Here is a 26,910-nt window from a genome sequence, read left to right on the forward strand (position 1 = left end):
TTTCGGGACTGGACCATTCTTCAGAAATGGAGGAGGGGAGGGAGATTCTGAAATAAATGGGGGCAGCGGGAAGTGGATGAAAGATGGATAAAGGGGCAGAGAGGTGGAGAGAAGACGGGAAGGTCAAGGAGGCAGGGATGGAGCCAGTAAAAGTGAGTGTAGGTGGGGAGTTAGGGTGGGAGTTGGCCAGTCCAGGGAAGATGGTCAAAGAGGTGGGGATGAGGCCAGTAGGTAGGAGGTGGTGTGAGGGTTGAGGTGGGAGGAACAGATAGGTGGGAGAAAGGCCGGACTGGTTAGGGAAGCGGGGACGAGTTGGGCTGGTTTTGGAATCCGGTAGGGGGTGGGGGGATTTTGAAGTTTGTGAAATCCACATTGATACCATTGCGCTGCAAGGTTACTGAGCAAAATATGAGGTGCTGTTCCTGCAATCTTCGGGTAGCAACAATGTGGCACTGGAGAAGGCCCAGGATGGACATGTCATCCAAGGAGTGGGAGGGGGTGTTGAAGAGGTTCGCAACTGGGAGATTCAGTCATTTGTCGAGAACTAAGCGTAGGTGTTCCGCAAAGCAGTCCCCAAGCCTCCATTTGGTTTCCCCGATGTAGAGGAGGCCACATCGGGAACAGTGGATAGAGTACACCACATTAACAGATGTGCAGGTGAACATCTCTTTAATGTGGAAGGTTTTCTGGGGGCCTGGGATGGGGGTGAGGGTGCAGGTATGGGGGCAGGTGTAGCACTCCCTGTGGTTGCAGGGAAAAGTGTCAGGTGTGGCAGGGTTGGAGGGGAGTGTGGAGTGGACAAGGGAGTCACGGAGACAGTGGTCTCTCCAGAAGGCAGACAAGGGTGGGGACGGAAAAATGTCTTTGGTGATGGGGTCAGATTGCAGATGGCAGAAGTGTTGGAGGATGATGTGTGGGATCCAGAGGTTTGTGGGGTGGTATGTGAGGGCGAGGGGGATCCTCTTTTGGCAGTTATTGCATGGACAGGGTGTGAGGGACGAGTTGCAGGAAATGCGGGAGCCATGGTTGAGGGCATTCTCAACCACAGCGGGGGGGGTGGTGCTTGGAGGGTGGGGGGTAGTTGCGGTCCTTGAAAAACGAGGACATCTGAGATGTACAGGAGTAGAATGCCTCATCTCAGGAGCAGATGCAGCGGAGGCGAAGGAATTGGAATAGGGGATGGAATTTTTGCAGGAAGGTGGGTGGGAGGAGGTGTATTCCAGGTAGCTGTGGGAGTTGGTAGGCTTGAAATGGACATTGGTTTGTAGGTGGATGCCAGTGATGGAACCAGAGAGGCCCAGGAAGGAGAGAGAAGTATTGGAGATGGTTCAGGCGAGCTTAAGTTTGGGGTGGAAGGCGTTAGTGAAATGGATGAGCTGTTCGTGCTCCTTGTGGGAGTACAAGGTGTTGTCGATACTGTCATCGATATAACGGAGGAAGAGGTGGGGTTTGGGGCCAGTGTAGGTGCAGAAGATGGATTGTTCCACTTAACCTACAAAGAGGCAGGCATAGTGTGGGCCATGCGGGTACCCATTGCCACCCCCTTTGTCTGTAGGAAGTGGGAGGAATTGAAGCAGAATCTGTTAAGAGTGGGAAGGAGTTCAGCTAAGTGGATAAGGGTGTCAGTGGAGGGGGACTGGTCAGGCCTGCGGGACAGGAAGAAGCGGAAGGCCTTTAGGCCACCTGCATGGGGAATACAGGTGAGTAGGGACTGGATGTCCATTGTGAAAATGAGGTGTTGGGGCCAGGGAATCAGAAGTTTTGGAGGAGATGGAGGGTGTGGGTGGTGTCACGGACGTAGGTGGGGAGCTCCTGGACCAAGAGGGAGAAAATGGAGTGAAGATAAGTGGAGATAGGTTCATTGGGGCAGGAGCAGGCGGACACAATGGGTCGACCAGGGCAGTCAGGTTGGTGGATTTTGGGAAGTGGATAGAAGCGGGTGGTGTGGAGTTGTTGAACGATGAGGTTGGAGGTTGTGGGTGGGAGGTCACCTGAAGTGATGAGGTTGTGGATAGTCTGGGAGATAATGTTTTGGTTTTCGGGGGTGGGGTCATGATCAAGGGGCGGTTGGAGGTGTCGGAGAATTGGCGCTGGCCTTGGCGATATAGAGGTCAGTGTGCCATACTACAACTGCACCTCCCTTGGTGGTTTTATGGTGAGGTTGGGATTGGAGCGGAGGGAGCAGAGGGCTGCATGTTCTCCGGGGGAGAGGTTGGAGTGGGTGAGAGGGGTAGAGAGGTTGAGGCGGTTGATGTCTCAACAGCAATTGGAGATGAAGAGGTCTAGGGAGGGTGCTAGGCCTTGGGGTGGTGTCCAGGAGGACAGGGTGTTGTGGAGGTGGAAGAAGTGGGTCAGTAGAGGGAGGGTTAGGCTCAGGGTTAAAGAAGTAAATGTGGATGCAGAGACAGCAGAAAAACTGTTCAACGCCCAAGCATGAGCTGTATTTGCTAATGTTAGGGTGGAGAGGGATATTTCCAACCATATTTCTATGTTCCATGTATATGTTCTATCGCGTCACACGGGGGCATGAGAGGCAATGGACAATTAGTGTACAGCATAGGTGGCATGGATGGGTCATGGGGATTGTGGGGGTGCAAAGGAAGAAGAGAACAGGATGGAGATTTTATATTTTAACCTTTGTTTGTATACTCTGTGCTGGAACCCCAAGGCAGGCTTTCTGTCTTGCTGTATCATGAATGGACAACCTCCCAGGTTCTTCCCGGATTACCTGCTGGACTCTCAATCTAACCTTCCCAGGAACACACACCAGAAGTCCAGGAAGCAATATTAAAAGGATAGGTTCACAGGGCCAGGATTTCTCCCTCTCCCACTTCTACCGGAACATAAAACATGGGTTTAACTGTGAAAGCGAGTGCAAAAGCGAGAGGGTCTTCACCTCAGAGGCAGGTCTGATCTTCCTACACCATTGCATTCTTCTCAGCTCTCTTACATACCTCTGCATGGGTAAAATGCCAGGTGAAAGACTGCACCATCACTTTAGTGATGCCTCACTGGAGATTCCCCTGAAAGCTGCCCAGGAGAGAAGGGAGAGATAATGGGAACTGCAGATGCTGGAGAATCCAAGATAACAAAGCGTGGAGCTGGACGAACACAGCAGGCCAAGCAGCATCTTAGGAGCACAAAAGCTGACGTTTTGGGCCCAGACCCTTCTGATGATGGGTCTAGACCCGAAAAGTCAGCTTTTGTGCTCCTAAGATGCTGATTGGCTTATTGCGTTCATCCAGCTCCACACTTTGTTATCCAGGAGAGAAGGGAAGTTCTTTTCCTGATGAATGGGAACAAGAGACCATGCTGACTGAAAAAATACAGCTTGTACAGAGGTGGTTGCAGAAGACAACATCTCTGAGTAGCTCAAAAGAACCTGGCTCCAGTGCCACAAAAGGATGAACATCATGCTGTGCTCTGTCATGGTATGTACCACTGTCTACTCAATGCTCCCTGTTCCTAGGAGAGAGAGTTGTCTCTGTAATGTTGTCACGGCTGATGACTGTCTCACAGGAGGTTGGGTTTCTGTCAGATGCCTCGTGAAATGAATATCTGTCACTTCACTGCAGCTAATAATGGAATATTACTAGCACTGCAGTAGTACTGCCACCCACATAATCTGTCAGAATTCACACTTAAAACATTAAAGGAGCTACGACAGTCAGCAGCTCATCCACATCAGATCACTGACCCTCCATCATGACTAGGAGAATGTATACATCAGACACATTTTTATTAAAAGCCTACATTGAACATTTACACTTGTAAAAGGTGGCTTTTTCAGTTCAGTCCCGCTTCTCTGCCCTGGTCAGGTTTCTTGGCATCAGTTTGGGCAGTTTTGCTGACTCAGTCAGGTTCCCTCCACCCTCTTCTCCACCGACCCCCCACCCCACCCCACCCGACCTTAAACATTAATTGGTAAACCAGGCCACGTAAAATTGATTTGTCTCATGGGCTGATTAATATCAAGAGGCTTCACCTCTAACACTATAAGCATTTGTGCAAACCAGCATCCTTCATAAAATTTTAGAGCCATATAGCACAGAACAAACCCTTTAGCCTATAGAGTCTGCGCTGACCAATGTACACCAATCCCACTTTCCAACACTCCACCCATTGCCTTTAAATGGAGCCCGAAAGACTGGGATGTTAAAGGGTATTCATGGCATACTAATGAATACAAAACAACTTGTTGACCACAAAGGTCAGGAAAACCAACCTGCCTGAAAAGGTATAAGAAGTTAATGGCAAAATTTAACCCACCATCAAGAAAGATCCTTTTATGAAACAGGTGGGACTGAAAAATCACAGCTGTTCAAGTTAACATTGGAATATTGATTTTAGGCATGCTAATTCTGGGTCTTAAAATGTCTAACGTAACACTTACTGCCAACTTAACTGACTTCTTAAAAGAAAAATTCTCAGAATAGGACCATTGCTGGTCCAATTATTTCCCATCCCTAGTGGTCTTTGATGTGATGATGGTGGACTGACATCTAATCAACAGCTTAACCTAGCACCAAGGAGCTAACAGCAAAATATCTCCAAGTCATTGTTATCAAAAGTATGAAGTCAACAGCAACTTAGTCGCAGCCAAATTAAGCAAAGGTAATTTTTAGAATCGGTTCAAGTAAAATACAAAAATAAAGAATGGAGCAAAACAGTGTCTTGAATTAAAACAAAACTTAGTCAAGAAATAGAATTGCGTAACTGAACAAGGAAATGATGAACAAGATGAAAAGAGCAAGAAATGCCCTGGCCTTCTTGATAGTTGAAGTTGCAGGTTTTGCAATTGAGCTTGAAGAATCCCTAGCTCTATTTGAACCTTCCTAAGTATATCACTTAAAACCTTGGGCTGATGTATCTGACAGTAACAACAAAAGGATATAGTTGAGAAATAACACATATGAAATTAAGTGTCTGATTTGTAATTGCATTAAAATATTTGCTGCCATACATATTATACCTACATAATATTAGTATTCTGAGGAATACTAATGCACACAGACTAAAACCTTATCCATAAGGGCTTCAAACAGAAAAACACCATCAATACCACTTTTGTACAAATCCTATCCAAAAGTACTTAACACCATTCATTTCTCTTTTTTTTAGAAAAACTTCACCACACCATCTGCATATTATCTTCCGAAGTAATAATACTAAGCCGGGCAGAATAATGAATTTTAAGGATAATGCTGAGCAACTTCAGAGGAACATTGACAAGTCGGCCAAATGGGCAGATACCTGGCAGGTGAATTTTAATGCAGAGAAATGTGAGGCAATGCATTTTGGTAGAAGAAACATGGAGTGACAGTACAGATCGAATGGTACAACTTTTTGAGGGGGGTTTAGGAGCAGAGGGACCTTAGGGTTCCTGTGCATAGGTCTCTGAAGGTGGACAAGGAAGTTGAAATATGAAGTTTCAGCAAGTTGTGAAGAGGGCTCATAGGATCCTTTGATTGATAAATAGAGGAATAGGCTATAAAAGCAAGGAAAAGATGCTTTACCTCTACAAATCATTGGTTAGTATTGGAGTATTTGGAGTATTGTGTTCAGTTCTGGGCATCTTATTTAAGGAAGGATGTTAATGCTTTAGAGAGAGTGCAAAGGAGATTTTCTTGAATGATACTTGGAATGAGGAATTTTGGATACAAGGGAAGATTAGAGAAATTGGACTTATTCTCCTTAGACCAGAGAGGATTAGGAGGTTACCTTATTGAGGCATTCAAAATTATGAGCAATTTTGACAGTGTAAAGAAGGATATCAGGTTTCCACTAGTTGATATGTCAGTAAGTAAGTGTCACAATTTCAAGATTATCAGCAAAACAGCTAGCTGTGAGATGAGGAGAAACTTCTTTACTCAGAGCTGTTAATATTTTGAATGCACTGCCTAGGAGAGTAGTGGAGCTGGATTCAATAGAATATTTCAAAAGAGAACTGAATATTTAGAAGCAACGAATTTCGATGGTTATGGAGACAGGACTGGAGAATTGGACTAGCTGGATATCCTCTTTCAATTAATGGGGTCTTTACACTCCATGATCAATTCAAACAACTCACCATCCTTATTTGAAAAAAGACTGTCAATGAAGAGTTGATCATTGACCGGTGCACTCATTAAATCAACATACAATGAATAAATGGATTAACTAACTCTTTATATCACATTTTCTACAAGAACTTCGTTACTAGAAGCAATAAAAAAAAAGCAAATATGGTTCCAGGAAGGAGAAAATAAACACACATGCTTGTGGGTTTGAGGTTCACAACAACAGTGAGAACTCTAGCAGATCCTGCAATTGATTAATTAGCTCTCTTTTAAAATTGGCATCCTGTCAGTATCTCGAAGCAAGCTACTGCATATGCTGCAATTAGCTTTCCCTATGGAACTGGACAAATGACAGGACTCCAAAAAGAAAGTCTACAGAGAATTGATTTGGTTCATTGTGTAGCCTTGAGGCTTAACTGCTCAATTGATGACTCTCATAACTTACCAAGTTCAAAGTTTATAATGATCAAAAGTGTTTAATCTATTAATGTGGACAGCACTAAAAACATGTCTAGAAAGCAAATAAAGGCTCATTATGGCTAAAGGCAACTGACAATCTTGTCGTTTGTAGATGAGCATTATTTGATTTGAGTTAGTCACTATGCAGATAAGCATGACAGGATACCAACAAATTTAAAAAGAATCAGTAAATTGAGCTTGCATTTGGCCGGCAAGCTAAATTGCCTGACAAATTTGTCTTTTGTTTAGTGATTTTCTAACGTATAGTTTTAAGTTGCGCTTGTCTGAATTATTTATTATTTATTCCCTGTGTAAATTGTTTTGAACTTTCATATCCTGATGGAATGTCAGGCACATCAGTAAATTCAGGCATGCTTCCTTTGTTTTTCTGATGCATGATGTTGGAATGAATTCTAAATGCCAGTGCAGCACCTGACAAAACATTTGCTAAGGCACATGTGCCATCAGGTGCAAGGTGGACTCTTTCTTCATTGAATTAGGTACTGAATACAAAAAAGGGGGATAACGTTAGAGCCATGTAAGACACTGTTTAGGCTACATCTGTGGTTTCGTGCACATTACAAGAAGGGCACAACTGATCTCGAGATTGTATGGAGAAGATTTACAAGAACATAGTTAGGTGTTGAAACTTGCAGCTACAATGGAAGATTGAATAGGTTAGTGTTGTTTTCTTTAGAATAGAGGAGGCTGAAGAATGACTTAATTAAGGCGTACAAAATAATGAGAATTGGATAGAGTGGTCATAACTTCACCTAGTGGAGAGGTCAATTGCCAGAGGGCACAGAGTTAGAATGTTTGATAAAAGGATTGGAGAGAACACGAGGAAAAACATTTTCATCCAGAGCACAATGTGTGCCTGGAATTCACTGCTCAGTTCAGGGAATGTAACCATCGATGCATTTAGTAGGAACCTGGATCTGCACCTGAAACCCTGCAATCTGAAAGGCCATAGACTAGACACTAGTAATTAGGATTGATTGGTTACTTTATTCAGCTGGCGCAGACATGATAGACTTAATAGTCTCTTGCTGCTAATAACATTTTTTTATTATTTGTTAGTGGTGAACTTAATTATTAGGCACTCTCCTGTTATCTCCCCATAACCCTTGATTTCTCAAACTGCTTACAGTTGATATTAGCGACATAACTAAAGATCATCTTGCAAAAATAATACAAATGTAAAAATAGGGAAACCTGATTAAAAAGAGATGCTGGTGGAACCTTTTTTTATCTGACACTCATCAGGACAGACTCAAGAATACCAGATTTCAAATGGAACAACAATTATACTGCATTAGAAACAGAGTGCTGATGGGTTGCCAAACAAACTCTGGTCGAGGGGTTGCCTGAATAGAATGCACCAGGGAACAGTTACACTGAAAACATTGTAAAATTCAAAAACGTCAAATCAACTATGATGTTCCAATGGGAACTATTTCAGGAAACAGTGTTCCCCCAAACTTTTGCTTAATTGAAAATGCAGATTCACATTCAAATTCCTTTCACCTGTGAAGGATTAGGTTCTCTGGAAAATAAATAGAAAGAAGTGAAAATGAAGAGTTCAGATATAACTGTTTTCATTAAGAGTCTGCCATTGTACTCTGTGATTGAAATTTGTTTCTAATTTGGCTACGTGCTATAGCGACACTGCATATCTAACAACCAACCATATCACGAAATTGCTTAGATACAATCTTCTGAAAATCGAATTAAAAATCCATTAATTTCATTTACTAATTCAGAATGTCAGACAAGCTGAAAAATATTGCCTCTCTGGGGAATTTAGTTACTACATGCCTATTCTATTAAGGCAGATATATTTTCTCATTACGATGAGCATTAATTCTCTGAATCAAACTATCATAAATTTTCAGGTCAACCTTCATGCTTAGAAAACTCCGTCAGAGTAGCATTTGAGGAAATCTGCATAACTTCAAATACATTACTGTCTTTATAGCAGGGCCTTGAACAAATCACGATTATCAGATTAATCACTCATCTGCTTTTAAGTTATATATAACACCAGCATGTAGCAAAACCATTGCTCATCTAAGTTGCAATTGTAGCACAAGTCTGAATTTGTAATAGTCTTCAAACTGACTCCACAGTAAATAAGAGTGCGATCCCCTTGGGGATAGAATTCTTAGTCACCCTTAATTTGGAGTCAGTTCAAACCATGACATCCAAATTACTTGGATGGCTACCAAGCAAAAACAATGTCCAGAAGATGTGGGGGAACAGTGAAGAAGGAAAGGGAGCAGATTAGAAATTGCTGATCAGTTTTTTTTAATGAGTATAAAATCTTGTCTGAATTCATCACCAACTGGGCTATGCCTGCTTGGGGATTGGTGACTCAACCCAATCAAATGCGTGCTGTACTGAGCAGGAAGATCTCTGAGTGACTTGTGCTCCTCAGGGATATGATCACCTATATGCAGGACTGGGGAGTGGGTGGCCATCAAATTGGCCTTGGGAGCCAAGGTAAAGTGAGGCAAGAGTGAGGCCATTTTCTTTGGGAACTGACACAATAGGGGCATTTAAGGAACTTTTAGATAAACACATGGATGTGTGAGAAATGGAGGCATATGGGCCAAGGACAGGCAGAAGGAATTAGTCTAATTTGGTGTCATGTTCAGTATTGTGGGCCAAAGAGCCTGTCCCTGTGCCGCACTGTTCTATGTTCTATACCCTAAGCTGACCAATGCTTTATCTTCTTCACCATCAGGACAGATTACCTCTTGAGCTGAGATACGATTCTGAGGGTGGAGACGAACATATTACAAAGATGAGGCAGAAACTGGTCACATGGGAGCACTGTTACCTCTCCATTGAAGGTAAAAGCTTGGTCATCACGTGTGAGATACTCTAGGTGTTGTTGTTATGTGGTGTAGGTCAGGCATATTCTTTGAGCCTTCACCACTGCAATCACTTGAACCATCTTCCTCCTTTATCGGGAAGTCAAAGATGAACCATGTCTGCAGGGACACTATGTACAAAGCTCTGGATAAGGGGCAGGAAGGATGAACCCAACACTGTCCTCATCCTGACGGCTACATTTGTGTGCTGCTGCATCAAACTGTATGTAGACCCTCAGAACACAAACACCAAGTGAGATTCTATCAGTCTTCCGTGTTACAAAGGATGGGACTGGCCTTGTTGCCACAGAATGCTCCGAGTAGTTGGACCGTTCCATACCATCAAAGAAAAGTTTGTAAAGGAAAACATCTTTGATCGCATGTCCATCAGGTCAGCATTCTATCCAATGACTCCATCTACATTTCATGTTACCACAGAAAGGCTGCCAACATCATCAAAACCCCTCCCACTCTGTTTATAATCTCTTCCAACCTCTTCAGTCAGGCAGAAAATACAAAAACTGAAACACATGTACCGACAGGTTCAAGAACAGCTTCTTCCCATTGTTATCAAACTTCTGAACAGCCCTCTCAAATTTCAAATTGAATGTTGATCTTACTTATAATATACCTTCTTTGCTGCTGTAATTTTGTATTCCTTGCTCTATTCAATCTTTGTGTCTTTGTATGCTATGATCTGATGCGCTGCACACAAAATAAAACTTCTCATTGTACTTAGGTATAAGTGACAAAGTGACAAGTGATAAGAAATCAAATCAAGCCAAATCAAAATCAAATCAAAGCATGTAAGGTCCTTGAGACCCTTGTGGGGAAAGGAGAGGATGGATTCTGTCAGGTGGTTCCCTCAGCAGATCAGTAAAGTCATTTGGCATTATGCCTCATTGCCAGAACATTCCAACAAGTGCCAAGACGCCATTTGGCCAATGGCGAGAAGGATACTGGCTCATTAGATCCTCTATGTATGCCCGATCTCTGTGCATCACTGCATACTGCCTTCAAAGTGGTTGCGCTGGGCAGGGTGGGGTGGGGTGGGCATTGTAGCAAAGGTGGAAACTGTCACTCATCTCCTTTGCAGTGTGCCTTTGCAAGGAGGGTGTGGGGAGAGATACAGTGGTTTTTGTTACAGGGAAGCATATAAAACATATGAAACATGTAAAATAATCAGAGGGTTAGATAGGTGGATAGGGAGAGCCTTTCTCCTAGGATGGTGACAGCAAGCACGAGGGGGCATAGCTTTAAATTGAGGGGTGAAAGATATAGGACAGATGTCAGAGGTAGTTTCTTTATTCAGAGAGTAGTAAGGGAATGGAACACTTTGCCTGCAACGGTAGTAGATTCGCCAGCTTTAGGTACATTTAAGTCATCATTGGACAAGCATATGGACGTACATGGAATAGTGTAGGTTAGATGGGCTTCAGATTGGTATAACAGGTCAGCACAACATCGAGGGCCGAAGGGCCTGTACTGTGCTGTAATGCTCTATGTTCTATGTACAGTTTGTCCTGAGCCAGCTCCGTGACATGTGGGACTCTGCTCTACAGGATGTTCCACAGAATGCACACTGAGACAAACACTGACTGCGCCTGGAAGACCATCAACTTGGTGAAAGATGCTCTTTGGTCTGCCTGAAACAGGTTGGTCTTCAGGTGTTAAGAGCTGACTTTGGCAGAGTGTTGTAGACTGGCACGTTCCACTCTGAGATAACCTTCTTCACTGTCCGCCACACCACCTAGTTTGGTGCCATCTGCAAACTGACTAACCGTCCTCTTGTTGCTAATAGACTGATGAAACATCCTTCCACATTCTGTACTTGTCTGAGCTTCTCTCAGCTTTCTAACGTTTTTTCAGACTTACATTGGTTTTATTTTTCGACTTTGTCTTACCTTGTGTCAGCAATTAGTTTGTTCAACCAGTAGGCATGATAGGCCATAGCTCTTGCTGTGCTGTAAATTTTCGCTGACCTTATGTATGCTTCTGGATACCTAGGCGATTCCAGATGTGGCAGTGCCACCCTTTTTTGTGAGACCATGTCGACACTGTACCGGTAGAATCTCACTTGTTGAATGTTCCCAAATGATCTGCCATTGGCTTTCCTTCAAGAAGGTGCTTCCAGCCCACTTTTTATAGATCATCTCTCAACTTTGATAAATTTGTTTTCTGTCAATTTATAACTTTTACTTCCATTGCATCTTTTTCTTTTTCCGTTTCCATGCTAAATCTGACTGTATTATGATCACTATCTCCAAAATGATCACCCGCTGTTATTTTATCCACCTAGACAGCTTCATTCCCGATCATTAAATCAAGAACTGAATGCTCTCTCCTTTGTTAATTATAAATATTTCTGATCAACCTGTTCAGACATGTTATGCACACCTGGAACAAATGGGACTTGAATCTGAATCTCCTGGCCCAGAGGTCACTGCATTAGCAAGAACTACTGTTGGGATTATGATAAATTTGCTAAAACTGTTCTCTTCAATGTAGTTCAAGGATGTTGTGCTCTTGAGCATTACATACTGTTTATATACCAGCTGATATTTGGGTAGTTGAAGACTCCAACTATTATTGCACAGTTGTATTTACATTCAGAAATGTGCATCCATATAGAGTCCACTCTTTCTCTGTATTTAATCATCTATAGTGAATGTCATACAGTCAGGTTGCACCTTTTCTGTTTCTGAACTCAACCCACATGGCCTCATTTGACACTTAATTTAGTATGTCATTCTGCCTGACTGCTGTAATTGATTCTTTAAGCAATTATGTCACACTCCCACCTATTATACCCCTCTCTGTCTCTTGCCTGAAGTATATTAAGAACAAGATGATGACTTTAAAAAAAACCTAAGGCCTTTCAGAGTACATGTTAATTTGTGTGCTAACACCGAAAGTGTAGGCAGAGTTCTAAAAGAACTCAGTTTTCGCAAACGAGAAGGATGACTTTTAAAAAAACCTAAGGCCTTTCAGAGTACATGTTAATTTGTGTGCTAATACCGAAAGTGTAGGCAGGGTTCTAAAAGAACTCAGCTTTCGCAAACGAGAAGGATGGTCAGCAATGAATATTTCGAGCACTTGCTATGTATTTTATTTCAGATCTTCAGCATCACCCATTCCCTCCCTGCCTGTACCCTTCTACCTGTGGTGTCACTTCCTCTTTAAATGCGTTTTCAGTTGAGCCACGCGTTGCTCCTCTTTAAGCTATGTTTCTATGACGACAATGGTATCACACTACCATGAGTCTATCTATGGCCTCAGCTCATCAGAATTATTGGCTATACGCTTTACATTTTGATAAATTAAAGAAAAACACTGCTTCCTTGCTCTTTCGGAGTTACTTGCTAGACCTTTGCCTTCCATTCCCGCCCCTGTTGATCTATTTTAAACTCTTCCCAACAAGACGAGTAAATCTCCCAGCAAAGACACTTAACCTGTCCTTTACAGCTGTAGATGCTCCAACTTGTATGGGTCCCAACTTCTGTTGAATTAGTCCCAATGTCGCTGAAATCTGACGCTCCCCCTCCCATACCAGCCTTACAGCCACAATTGCCAGTCTTCCCATTTATAGTTTTTATTTATTTACTTTCACTAGTAATTGAGACAGGGACTAATCCTGGCTTAACTGTTTCAGAAGACTTGCCTTTCACTATATTCAGCTAACTCCCCAAAAGCTACCTTCACAACTTCATTTCCACTCCTTTGGTACTGACATGGACCAGAGCATTGGCTGATCACCATTCTCCAAAAGGATGCCCTAAGCTCCTCACTCTTTACCCTGGCGCTAGGGAGGCAACATACAGCCCTGGAGTCATATTGACAGCTGCAAAAATGGTTGGCTGATCCCCTGACCATGGTATTCCCTATTGGTCTGCCTTTTTTCTATTCTTGTCCCCCCACGCCCACCACTACATCACTCATGGTGCCACCGACTTGGCTCTGTCTGCATTTTCCTCAGGGATCATTGCTCTCACGAGATCTAGAATTGAATTCTGTTCAGTAAGCAAGATACATCCAGGGAATCCTACAATACTTACCCGGTTTTCTGAGATTTCCTAGCTATCACCCATTCCCTCCCTGCCTGTACACTTCTCCCTTTGGTATCACCTCCTCCTTAAGTGTGTTTTCGGATGAGATGCTAAGCTGAAGACTCTTCTCTCTCTAGTTATTCTTTTTCCTTGAACATACTTAAAAAACCTCTTTGGATTCACCCTAATCTTCTCAGCCAAAGCTACGTCATGGCCCCTTTTTGCCCTCCTGATTTCCTTCTTCAGTAAACTCCTGTATCCCTGATATACCTCTAGGGCTTCCCTTGATCCCAGCTGCCTGCTCCTGAGGCTTGCCTCCTTCTTTTTGGCCTGGTTGGGTGCCAGCAAAAAAGTTTCTGTGACTGTATTTTGTTGAGAAGGTGTCGGGTCATTACCAGCATATTCAGATCAATATTTATCCCTCAATAAACGTTGCAATAAACAGATTGTTGTTTGTCAAAGTCTACTGTGCACAGAATTAGCTGCAGAAAATCCTATTCTACAATGATTACATTGCAAAGTCTTTTATTGGCCTCAAAGCACTTACAGACATCCAGTGGTTTTTGTGACTATACAATGCCTTTATGAGATATATTCTGTCCTGTCTCTCCTGCAGAGAGGTTTTTGTCATGATGGTGCCAAGGTGTCTCCTCCCGGCAGGCAGTTTGTTCGTAGCTTTGGGTTTCTTCCTGGGTGTTTTTTTAGAGTAAGCCGAAAGAATCATGACTGTCCAGCGTCAGGCTTACACAGAACATGAGGATCTTAGCTTTGCTTTCAGTGAGTTGTTTTTGTCAGATAGTTGCTGGAGCAGACAGCTACAGTTCTTGCCGCTGTTAGATTGAAGGCTTAGTCTGAGAGTTTTCCTCTTAGAAATCTATTGGACTGGAGAGAGACAGCACATGAGAATAATAACTGAATTCTGCATTCCAGTTTGCTTCAGGATGTGTTCATGGAATGCTGCCAATATTTGTGCAGCCAATAGTTAATGGTTAAATCATCCATGATCTTGTTAAGTACGTAAGTGGCATGAAGTTATAATGATTCTTCATTTTGTTGCCTTCTAATTACATTGTAAGAATGAATTTTGTTTTGATTAATAATGGACCAATCAAATGATCTCTGGAACACAGCACCTTATAACTGCTTTTAAAATACATTCGAAGTTTGGATCTAGGCCATCCACATAATATAGTGATCAGAGATAACGGGAACTGCAGATGCTGGAGAATCCGAAATAACAAAGTGTGGAGCTAGATGAACACAGCAGGCCAAGCAGCATTTTAGGAGCACAAAAGCTGATGTTTCGGGCCTAGAACCTTCATCTCTGATGTCAGCTTTTGTGCTCCTAAGGTGCTGCTTGGCCTGCTGTGTTCATCCAGCTCCACACTTTGTTATCCCCATAATATATTTTGGCAGAGGCTAGTCTAATCCCTAAAATTTTGAACTCTAATCTTTCCATCAACTTTAAATTTTGTACAAAACTCTCAAAGAAGGAACTGTACAAACTTATCTTTTTAAATTTTGGTAAGTGAAAATAACAACACAATAAAAACAAAGCCCCATTTATCAGCCATAAAACAAGAAGAACAGACATACTATCAAACACCAATAAATGTGCTGACTTGAATGAAATCCATCAAAATGCATTCTTTCGGTAATTGGATTGAAGGGAGCTGTTCAAAGTCTCATCTTTGGAACGCCAACCTACTAGCTCACATGACTGCTATATCTGTTTACTGCACATGTGCTAAAAGAATGAAAGTAATTACATGGAAGTAGAAACTGACAAGCAAGTATATACCAAGCCTATATTCAACTAACAAACCAAATTCCTCACAAACAATCAAATATCTGTCCTGCATTTCAGTTGACAAGATGAATAGTATCCCTTATTCTTACGATCTGACCATGCAACATTTCCTTTTTGTAATTAATGACAGTGGGTCCAACTGGATCAGTTTAGCTTGTCTAACTTAAATTCCACATTTTGCCAACATTTTGAACACCTTCCATCCTTAATGCTCCATTCAGCAGTTACACTCTAATTGAAGATCATCAATTAATTTATACAGCAAGGTCCAATCAAGGACATTAGTTGCCCATTTGCCATCGGGCAGTGGGGATCCCCAATGGAGGGCTCTGCACATGGGGTGTTCTCCCTCTTTTTCTTGGGGTGTTGCACACAGCAGTCTCCTGTAACCGCAGATTACGGTGGTTCGCAGACTCCCAGCCCAACTGTCAGTTTTGCTGTGCTGTGGAGTCCATGGACCGTGTACACATTGGGTGTGGGCACTTGCTCTCCTTTCTCAGTTATCTTAAAGATTTCCTTTTGTGTTGTTGGTTGGACATCAGCCTCACGCTCCTGATCTTTGGGCACCTGTTGCAGAGGGAATCGGGCAGGTCAGAGGATCTTCTCGTGCGTCTGCTCCTGGGCCTGCCCAAGCTGGTCCTTAATAGGTGCTGGCAATGGGCTGTGGAGGGGGTCGTTATGGTGAATGTCTGTCCCTCTTCCATGGCTATGTGCAGGAAGGGAGCATGCAGTGTTCTTGATGCCTTTTGAGAGAGGTGGGTACTGCGGGGTGTGGACTGCTTTATTACCCCTCGAAATCTACTTTGATTTGATCCCTACCCTCCCTCTCACTTTTTCGTTCACATAGGCATTGAAAAAAATTGAGAACACAAGTGCCCGCTTCATTCAGGCTTGTTCTGAACTAACTGATCAGCTCACACAAATATAAAACGGATGATATTGTGGAATTGCTTTTCATTACATTCAGTTCAAAGTTCATTGACCTCCATCTCAGACAGTGAAATCTAATCTGCTCACAGTGGCTTTAGCTTTTTAAGCTCCAGCAGTACTCTTGCAAACAATCTCTAAACCTACCAGCACCCAAGATATAAGGGAGTTCAGCACATGTCCTCAGATGGGGTTAATGTGCACTCAGTAGTATTGAAATAGAAAGTCTACATATGTAGATCTCTTATTGATTTGTTTGTAAACTCTTGAGTTGTGATAAATACCCGGCAATTATCTCACTTTTAATTAAATGTGCACCAAAATGTTAACGTACTCTTTCTTTCCGTGGACAAACTTCAGCTCCCAGAAGAGATAGCTGGAAGAATAGCCAGTCTGATATATTAATCGGACAAGAGTCCAAAATGTTACTCAGAAATAGCAAGAACACAGAGATGCTGGTGTCAAAGATAACACAGGAGGAGCACAGCAGGCCAGGCAGCATCAGAAGAGTAGGAAAGTTGACATTTTGGGTTGGTGCCCTTCTTCAGAAATTATTTTTAAGATAAAATTTACTAATGAAGTCCTCACTCCTTCAAAGGCGAGTTGAACTATTCACCATCAAATTCTGAGAACCCTGTTGTATCTCATGAACTTCCTGGGATAACTTCCTGGGAATTACCTTCACTTTCCCAATTAACTTCAGCCCCATCAGAACACTGGATGTTTCAGGTACACAGCCACATGAGCAGGTGCACATGTCGTGATCTGATCTTTGGCTTCCAGTCTGCCTTTTGTGCCTCTAGCAAAGTGCTGCAAAATTTCATTGTCTTCACTTCTGCTGTCAATTCTCTAACTGCAGTAAGCATGCCCAAGAGGATCAAGGCAGGGTGTGTCTCAGCTTATCATACAACCCACCTGAAATTGCCAATGCAGCAGCTTCTACCTCAGAATGGGACTCCTGCACAAAAAGTAGGGCAGAGAACAGTGTCAGCGTGAAGGGGTGGGAACAAGCATTGCATTCGTGGCTCAGTGCTAATGTTCTCACCTCCCATGCAGAAAGCCTGGGTTCAATTCCCAGCCAATGCATAGCAGCCCCTTTAGGACAGCATGGTGGCTCAGTGGTTAGCACTGCTGCCTCACAGTGCCAGGAACCCAGATTCAATTCCACCTTTGGGTGGCTGTCTGTGTGGAGTTTGCACATTCTCCCTGTGTCTGCCTGAGTTTTCTCTGGGTGGTTCAGTTTCCTCCCACAGTCCAAAGATGTGCAGGTTGGGTGGATTGGCCATGCTAAATTGCCTAATTTGTGTTCAGGTATGTGTAGGTTAGGGGGATGGGTCTGGATGGGATGTTCTGAGGGTTGGTGTGGGCTTGTTGGGCTGAAGGGCCTGTCTCCAAACTGTCGGGATTCTATGATCTATGTTGCTGAAGGGAAAAATGTTGTGTTGACATTAAAGCTGTAGCAAACTCAAGAAACACTGCACACATGAACGAACAGCACGTGAATGGTTGGTGGATAGAAATGGGGCCCACTTGTCAGAGGTATCACCACTCTCAGTCCAGTGGATGGGCCATGTTCATTCTGTGAATCTGAGCCACTATCAGTTCTGGAGGTTGAGCAGAATCAATTCAGGCATCACTGTTTGTTCAGCTGTGACTATGTCACCATATTGTTCAAAAATCAACCGTACCACTACTGTCAATTTTGATCAGGTAATGCTCAAAGTAGGAGGACTAAGTAACATTCTTCCTGGAAGGAGGCAGAGTTGATTACTGTGATTTGTGGCCAATTGAACAGTTATTCCAGTAACCAGGAGTTTAATGAGCACTTGATATTCAGTATTGCCTTCAATCCCACAAAACAGAATTTCAATGTAGATCATAGCGTTCATGGTTAGATCCTTTCCCAGCTTCCATGAAGAGTGCTGTCCACATGGATTCTCAAAGCCTTCAATGGCTGATGGGGTCCTCTAAGGGCTGTACTGCATCATCTCCACTCAAAATAACCTTTTAAACTGAATTACGTGAATTTAAGTTTGAAAATTTTGACATTCGAGTGAGTCTTATGGAGCCGTGATAATGTGGGTTTTAATTCCTACAGATGTCTGACATTATACATCCAAACAGATGGATAAGAAAGTTCTATTTTGCTCATACTGCCCAACCAGATCTCATGAAGTAATGATTAAAATACTGATTAGCACACTTATGATCAATCAGGTCAACAATTGTCAATACAGTAAAGAACATAAATGCAAAACCCCATCTTCTATGATGATTGTAGCAGACCCGACTATGGGACTGTAACAATCACTTTACAATTGCCATAGCCTCGCACACAGGATGAGGACAGATGTCTAACAATTTTGGGTCATGGGTGATGGAGGGATTGGCATGGGTTAGGCTGTGTGGAAGTGAATATTGAGGTCTTCTTGGCAGCTATGTCATGCTGAGGCCACATCAACAACTTACATGAGGTCAAGATGACTTCTGCTCCTATGAGTGGATAATGTAAGGCTAGAAGATAATCCTAGAAGCTACCGTATCTGTTTCTAAGTGCCTGTGATGTTGGTGGCAAGGAGCTGTCCTCTCAAGCTAGACAACAATATAAATTCACAAAGAGTATATACTAGTTGGGGATTTGGCCAAGTGTAAGACACTTGTGTGGACATAGCCTGGAGCTTCAATGGGAAGGATACCGGGGTAAAGTGTTCCATTAATAAATCTACATGATTGTTCCACAGACCTGAAAGTGAAAGGTCCCTGCACAGATGAAGCTCAGCATTCTTGTGATACTACAGCTCCAGAAGAACTGCATTCAATGAAGATTCGTAAGACAACAGCAGCAACAGCCAGAACTACCTACTGATGCAGAAGGAATAAGAGAAAAAGCTGCCACTTCCAAGTTTCCTGCACAAAAAAGAATCTACAGATTCCAGATGAAATACAACCAGTATAGATGACTTCTAAAGAGGCCCTGACCCAGTTTCTCATACTAATGCCAGCTGCGGGATGGCAGCTTGTGGTCATATGGAATGAGAAGCAAAAAAACACATCCTGGTCACTCTAAGGGTAATGACTGCTCCTAAACATTACAGGGGACCTCCAACACTTTTTTTTCACAATTGTCAGCTCATAACCTTATCCAGGGTTTCACTGATGCTTTCTTCGCAAGATCCCACCTATTCATTCATCTCAGTCCTCCTTGATGTGGGGTTTCAGGTAGCCAGGCCATTAAGAGCTTTGGCCATTGCTGTTTTTGCACTGGTTCAACATGCAATTAATTGCATGCAAATAGAAATCAGAGTACCATATCATGAACTAGTAGCCTTTATCTGAAAAGATTGTCACTCGCTTAATATTCAAATAATTGGTGACTCCAACAGCCAGATAATGTAGGTCAGAGCTGGATATCGAAGGAAGTGCCATGAGCCACACATCCTGGACAACTCACAGGTACCAACTTCTTTCAAAAACCTTCAGTGCACACAAGGATGTTTGCTGGGTAACACACGGTCGAGACCATCTCTGAGAAATCTTCAGACTGATGCCAAGGAGAGATACGATATTGGCTATTGTAGAACAGTCTATAGGCTTCCTGAAAATGAAGCCGTGCAGCTTGGACCCATCAGGTAATGTGCAAGTGTGTACCTCAGACTTAAAGACTCCATATCAGGTGGTATGCTGCGCACTCCACAAACACTGTTGCTGATGGAGGCATGTGTTGAGTGGGGAGGACACTTAGGAATAAGAGGAAACCTCTCAGGAGGATGATGGGAAAGCAAATCCTCCGGGCCAAGATAATTTATATAGCAATAAAAAAGACAGGGCAATTTTCTGCTGAGATTGAAAGGCCCAAGAAAGCTTTAATGTGACAGAATGATTGAGCTGACCAGAGAGGTTTTCTGCACCTATTCATTTCCAGTTATGCAGCTTGCTCATGAGCCTCTGCTGCATTCAACATTCCTGACGATCAAAATCGGTTTTCATTTGCTTCATCTTTCCAATAAATTGGTGACTTTTCATTTTAACTCTGGTTTTGATCTCTTCACCCCTTTGATAACTAAAGGATGTGTGTGTAAACCTTAACACTAGTGCTAGAGCAGCTGTGAACACTGTCACGATCACTTACTCTTGGTTGATAGCACTAAAACTTTTTTTTTAAAGACATGTGTATCATATTAGAAATTCCCCTGCTTGGTGAATATTACCAAGTTGTCCCAGATCCTGAGCCTTTTCTTTAAGATCCATATTACCTCGATTTGACTCTAAAACTATGAAATATTGACATGTGAAATGTATATTGTCAACCTCACACTGGTAGATTTTCTAGCATAGTTTTGGGAAGCCCGTATATGCAACAGACCTGTCCCCTCCTGGATCCTGTAGATACATGACAGATTCTACCAGATTACCCTTACAAGGTGCCTTTGTGGGGTGCAGCCATTGGGTGTTCCAGATCCCACTTCCTAAATTAACCCTTGTCATTAACATCAGTGACTCTAAGACTGTCTGAAGCATTGGAACTTCAACCTCCAACCGATAGGTTTGTGGATCCCTCATGGATGGGGCAATCTCTAGTTAGCCACTTTGCAAAGACCCAATGGTCATATCTTTCCAGAGTTTAATAAGGCTATAATAGAGGGTTAAAACAGTACAAGATGGTGCATACTTACAAAAGTGTAAATTGTGTACATTGATTGAATACCCATGCCGCTGATATACCTTAAGAGGTTTGTTTTCTCTCTCCCTCGCACTAAGAGTAGTTGCAGCTTGGCATTTCCAGCTGGCATGGACAGAGCCTGCTAGATGCCCTGGTGGCTTAGAAAACTTTGGCAGGTGTCCTCTTGGAGATCTCTGAGCCTCCAGCAAGTCTCCTGTCCAGGGACAGATTATTATCAGATTTTTTAGGCAGAAGAGCACATCTGGAGTACCATGAGAAGCAGCTGTTGGGTATAAGGTTGTCACACCTCCTCCTACTCTCTGGCAACGCTCTGTCTCCTCGGGAAGAGGGGAAATCTGAAAAGAGGTTGAGGTGATACACATCTCGTTCTGAACATCCAAGGCCAGAGTGATAGAATGCTGTTCTGTTTGCATACCTGTCAGCAGTAGAGCATTCTGTTTGACCTGGGTCTCCAAGATCATTATCATTTCAATAGGAGCAGCCAAAGACACTTCCTCCCTGATATGCTCAATGCTTTTTCTGCTCAGTTTGAGCAGAATGCCAGTAGCACTGTGTCACCTTTCCCAACAGGGCACCAGTTCCCTCTGTCACCACCGCAAATGTCAGATTAGCTTTCTTGAGAGTAAACTCGAGGATAGCAATTGGCCCAGATGGAACTCCCAGCTGTGTACTCAGATCCTGTGAGGACCTGCTGGCAGAAGTATTCACTGACACCTTTAACCTGTTCTTCTACAATCTGAAGTCACCACCTGCTTCAAGAAGACCACCAACATCCCGGCACCAAAGAAAAACACACACAACATGCCTTAGCAACTACCACCCAGTGGCTCTGATCCCCATCATGATGAAGTGCTTCAAGAGGCTGGTCATGGACCACATTAACTTGAGTGTCCCAGCCTGCCTCAATCCCCTGCAGCCTGCCTACCGGCATAACAGGTCAACAGCGGATGCCAATTCCCTAGCCCTACACTCATCCCTGGAACATCTGGACAATGATGCTACCTACATATCAATGACAGCTCTGCCTTCAACACTATAATCCCGATCAAACTAATCTCAAAACTCCGAGACCTAGGTCTCAGCTCCATGCTCTACAACCGGATCCTCAGCTTCCTGATCAACAGACCGCAATCAGTGAAGGTAGATAACAAGACCTCCTCCAAGATAATCCTCAACACCAGCGCCCCACAAGGATTGGACTCAGCCCCCTACTGTATTCCTTGTACACATGACTGTGTGGCCAAATTTCAAATGAGTTTTCTGATGAGAACATCATTGTAGGCTGGATATCAAAATGCAGGAAGGAGATAGAAAGCTATCATGCTGATGTGGTGCAGTGATAACAACCTTTCCCTCATAGTCAGCAAAACTAAGAAAACTGAACATTGACTTCAGGAGGAAATGCAGAGGACATGCCCCTATCTACACCAATGGAGCTACAGTGGAGAAGTTCAAGAGTGTCAGGTTCCTAGGAATGACAATAGCCAACAGACTGTCCTGGACCTCCCACACAGATATGATCGTCAAGAAGGCAGAACAATGCCTCTTCTTCTTCAGGAGGCTTGAGAAATTTGGCATGTTCATAAGGACCAACAACAACTTTTACAGATGCAGCTAGAAGGCATTCAACCTGGGGGTGCATAGTGGCTTGGTACAGCACTTGCTCTGCCCAGGGCAATAAGAAACTACAGAAAGTTATGAGTACAGCCCAGGCCATCATGGAAGCCAACCTCCCACCCATAGACTCATCTACACTTCATGTTGCTGCAGAAAGGCTGCCAACATCATGAGAGACTCCTCCCAATTGCTTATACTGTCTTCAAACCTCTTCCATTGGACAAAAGGTACAGAAGCTTAAATACACCAACAGGTTTAAACACAGCTTCTTCTCTGTTGTTATTCGGCTTCTGAATGGACCTCGCTAACTTCAAATGATGTTGTTTTAGTTAATGTTGATCTTGCTTGGTGCATCTCCTGTGCAGCCATCACTTTGTATGCCTTGCCCTGTTTACGCACCCTATGTTATGATGTGCTTGTTCTGTTCACAAAACAAAGCTTTTCATTATACCTAGGTGACAACAATAAATCAAATCAAGTGCCCCCAATCCAGGGCCAGCACAGTAGTGCAAATGTTAACAGACTCCATCTTTCACTTCAGCGACTATGAGCTTCTAGCATATCTGCAGATGTACCCCTGCCTCTCTGTACAGGTTGAACATTTCCAGTAGTTCTCTGAGTGCCAAAGACTTCAGGCATTTCTTGCTCCACCAACTGCAGACATGTCTCAGTGATGTACTCACCAGATTTTGTCCCTGAGTATAATCTAGATCGAGTTTGCACTGGGGTGATTATCTCCATGCAAGGGGAGGATGTGGGCGAATACCCTGCTGGCACATTCTATGAGGGTAGTTAGGCTTTATCCTGAGAGCTAGGGCTGGTACTGATAATGGCTATGACCTCTTGAGCAGAATTGAGTCTTGGATGGCAGTAATACCCGTAGAAGATAAAAGAAATAATTAATTGATAAAGTTACACACTAGCTTTCTCGGGCCAATGTACTTGCCTTTATGTATTACTGCTTATTGGGCCATTCTTCATTGCAACAGAAATTTACCCAGTCTTCACCAGCCAGTTCTATTACTCACTCCACTTTGGGGGCTGAGGATTTTAATGCCTGGCTCCCTTCTGTCAAACATGGCCTTCTGTGCCTGGTTGAGAGGCAGCTTTCCTGCAATGAGATAAAGAGCTGGATCGAGTGTGATGGCAATGGGAGCTGGAGCAGTTTGCGTGGGCCCATAACCGCATCAGGCGGTGATCCATCCCCAGTTACTGAGTTAAGAGTACAGTGGACAAGATGGGTTTGCCCTTTTGAAAGCATGAGGTGAGTGAAAGGTCTTCAGTACATACAAATGTAAGTAAGGAGCTTGTAAGCTTTGAGGCTTTGTGAGATGTCTGTGCAATGGGTTTAGTTAGTCTGAGTGGCCATGCTGAGTATGAGTCAACGGATAAAAGATGATGCCACTTATCCTTGTGGAGCACAGGAAACCATTCATTTTCCTCCAGCAATGTAGCGGGGTGTGTTTGTGTCAGCCAGGGAGACTAATCGTTCCAGTTACTGCACTCTAGGCTGAACAGGTTTGATGGCTGGTGACATCCCTAAGAAATGGACATCCTTTTGTTCCTTATTCCATCCAGCAACACGTGTAAACAATTGTGTCTATAACGTGGGGTGAGCTTAATGGCATATACAACGTGTTGAGATAACCATCACAGACTGAATGATAATGTTTATACTATCCATCTCTACTTAAAGGACAGGCTGTGTTTGCTTTCAAACATTATATAGACAGCTTTCTCAATGTCAGGACCACTACAGAGCTTCCAAAGGCAGTGTCTAAGTGCAACCATCTTCAGCTACTTCATCAATGACCTCAAGGTAGTAAGAACTACTGTTGCTGGAGTCAAAGATAACACAGTGTGGAGATGGAGGAACACAGGAGACCAGGCAGCATCAGAGGAGCAGGAAAGCTAACATTTTGGGTCGAGGGAGGGGGAATGGAGCTGGGAAATAAATAGAGAGAGGAGGGGTAGGGCTGGGGAAGTTAGGTGGGATGGTGATAGGTGAGTGCAGGCAGGCAGTGGTGAGAATTGGTCAGTGAGGTGGGAGGGGTGGCTAGGTGGGAGAGAAGATGGACAGGTTGTGTCAGGTCAAGGAGAGCCTGGTACCTGGGGAGATTTTAAAACTGGTAAAGTCCACATTGAGACCATTGGGCTGCAGGTTCCCAGGGCGGAATATGAGGTGTTGGTCCTCCAATTTCCAGGTGGCGTCATTGTAATACTGGAGGAGGCCCGGGAATGACATGTCGCCGAGGGAGTGGGAGGAGGAGTTGAAATGGTTAGTGAATGAAAGGGGTTGTCATTTGTCGTGTGCAGAGCGTAGATGCTCTACATAATGGCCTTCGAGCCTCTGCTTGGTCTCACTGATGTAGAGGCCACAAAGGGAGCAGCGAGTGCAATAGGCCACATTAGCAGATGTGCAGGTGAACTTCTGTCTGATGTGAAAGGTTTGTTTGTGCCTTGAATGGAGGTGAGGAGGGAGGGGTAGGGGCAGGTATAGCACTTCCTGCGATTGCAGGGAAATGTGCGGCGGTGGTGGGGCTAGTGGAGAGAATGGAGCAGATGAGGGAGTCACAGAGAACACGATCCCTATGGAAGGAAGATAGGGGTGAGGAGGGAAATGTACCTTTGGTTGTGGGGTGAGATTTTAGGTGGTGGAAAGGGAGGGGTATGATACATTGAACACGGAGGTTAGTAGGGTGATATGTGAGAATAAAGGAGATTCTGTCTTTGTTTTTGTTGCAGCGAGGTGATGTGAAGTTAGAAGTGTGGAAAACACAAGAGATGTGGTCAAGAGTATTTTCGACCACCAAAGGAAAAAGTTGCAGTGCTTGAAAGAAGAGGACATCTGGGATGTTTGCGAGTTGGTGAGGGACCTTAATGGACATGCCAAATTCCCTGAGCTGCCTGAGGAAGAAAAGCTATTGTTGAGCCTTCTTGCCTGCCACATCTGTGTAGTAAGGTCAGTACAGGTCCTCACTTATCGTCACTCTGAGGAACTTGATGCTCTTCACTCTCTCGACCTCAGTTCTGTTGATGTAGATGGGGTGTGTTCTCTTCCTTTCTTTCTGAAGCCGACAATCAGTTCTTTAGTTTTGCCATCATAGAGAGACAGATTGTTTTCATTGCACCACTTCGACCAGCCCTCTATCTCCCTTCTGTGTTTTGACTCATCATTGTTAGATATCTGTCCCATTACAGTGGTATCATCAGTGAACTTGTAAATGATGTTTGTTCAGATTTTGGCAACACTGTCGTAACTGTACAGGGAATACAGTAGGGGGCTGAGGATGTATCTTAGACATCTCCAGTGTCGAGTGTTATTGTGGGGGAGATGCAATTACCTGTCCTCAATGATTGCAGAGGGCAAAAACAAGACCAAGGTCTGTATATCCCTTGATGCGTATTTTATTTGATATGGGAGTGGTCTTGTGTTGCAGGCTCATTTTTATGTATGCCCTCCTGGCATGCCCTCCAGTGCTCTGAATCAAGCTAGGATTGATCTGTGCACTCTCTGTGACTCCGTCATCCATTCCACACTCTCCACTAGCCCCACTACCCCCCGGTACTGTTCCCTGCAATCGCAGGAAGTGCTATACCTGCCCCTACCCCTCCCTCCTCACCTCCATTCAAGGCACAAAACAAACCTTCCACATCAGACAGAAGTTCACCTGCACATCTGCTAATGTGGCCTATTGCATTCGCTGCTCCCTTGATGGCAATTATAGAGTGGCGATATGATGAGCTATGAGTTTTCAGGTTGTGTTGGAGTACAATTCTGCTGATGGCCACAGCGTCTCATTTATGTTGAATCTTGAGTTGCTAAGTTTGCTCAAAAGTTATCCCATTTATTGTAGAATTGAGCAAAAAATCCCCATCATCTAAAATACTGGACAAGGGCCTGGAAATTTCAAAACTTTTAAAAGTGATGGCTCAGCAGTTAGCACTACTAGCTCTTAGTGCCAGGGACCTGGGCTCAATTCTACCCTCGGGCAACTGTCTGTGTGGAGTTTGCACGTTCTCCTGGTGTCTGTGTGGGTTTCATCTGATAGTCCAAAGATGTGTATGCTAGGTGAAATGGCCATGCTAGATTACCCATAGTTTTCAGGGATGTGCAGATTAGGTGGGTTATGGGGAATGGGTCTGGGTGAGATGCTCTGATGGTCAGTATGGACTTGCTTGGGGTCCACATGCACTATCACCACTTGCATTCCCCTCCCAAAGGGCCTGTTTCCACACTGTAGGGTTTCTATGAAATTAACATGACGGGAACCCTCATGAGCAACTGTATCCCATACGTGAAATAAGGACTTTGGCTCCACTAAAACGGTGCAGTTATCATATCTTTCTGATATTGCTACTATAACAGAAGGAAAAAAGCAGTAAAACTTCAAACAAAACGTTTGTATTAATTAAATTCCTCTGAACTGACTGA

Source organism: Stegostoma tigrinum, chromosome 10, assembly GCF_030684315.1.
Source record: "Stegostoma tigrinum isolate sSteTig4 chromosome 10, sSteTig4.hap1, whole genome shotgun sequence".
Taxonomy (NCBI): Eukaryota; Metazoa; Chordata; class Chondrichthyes; order Orectolobiformes; family Stegostomatidae; genus Stegostoma; species Stegostoma tigrinum.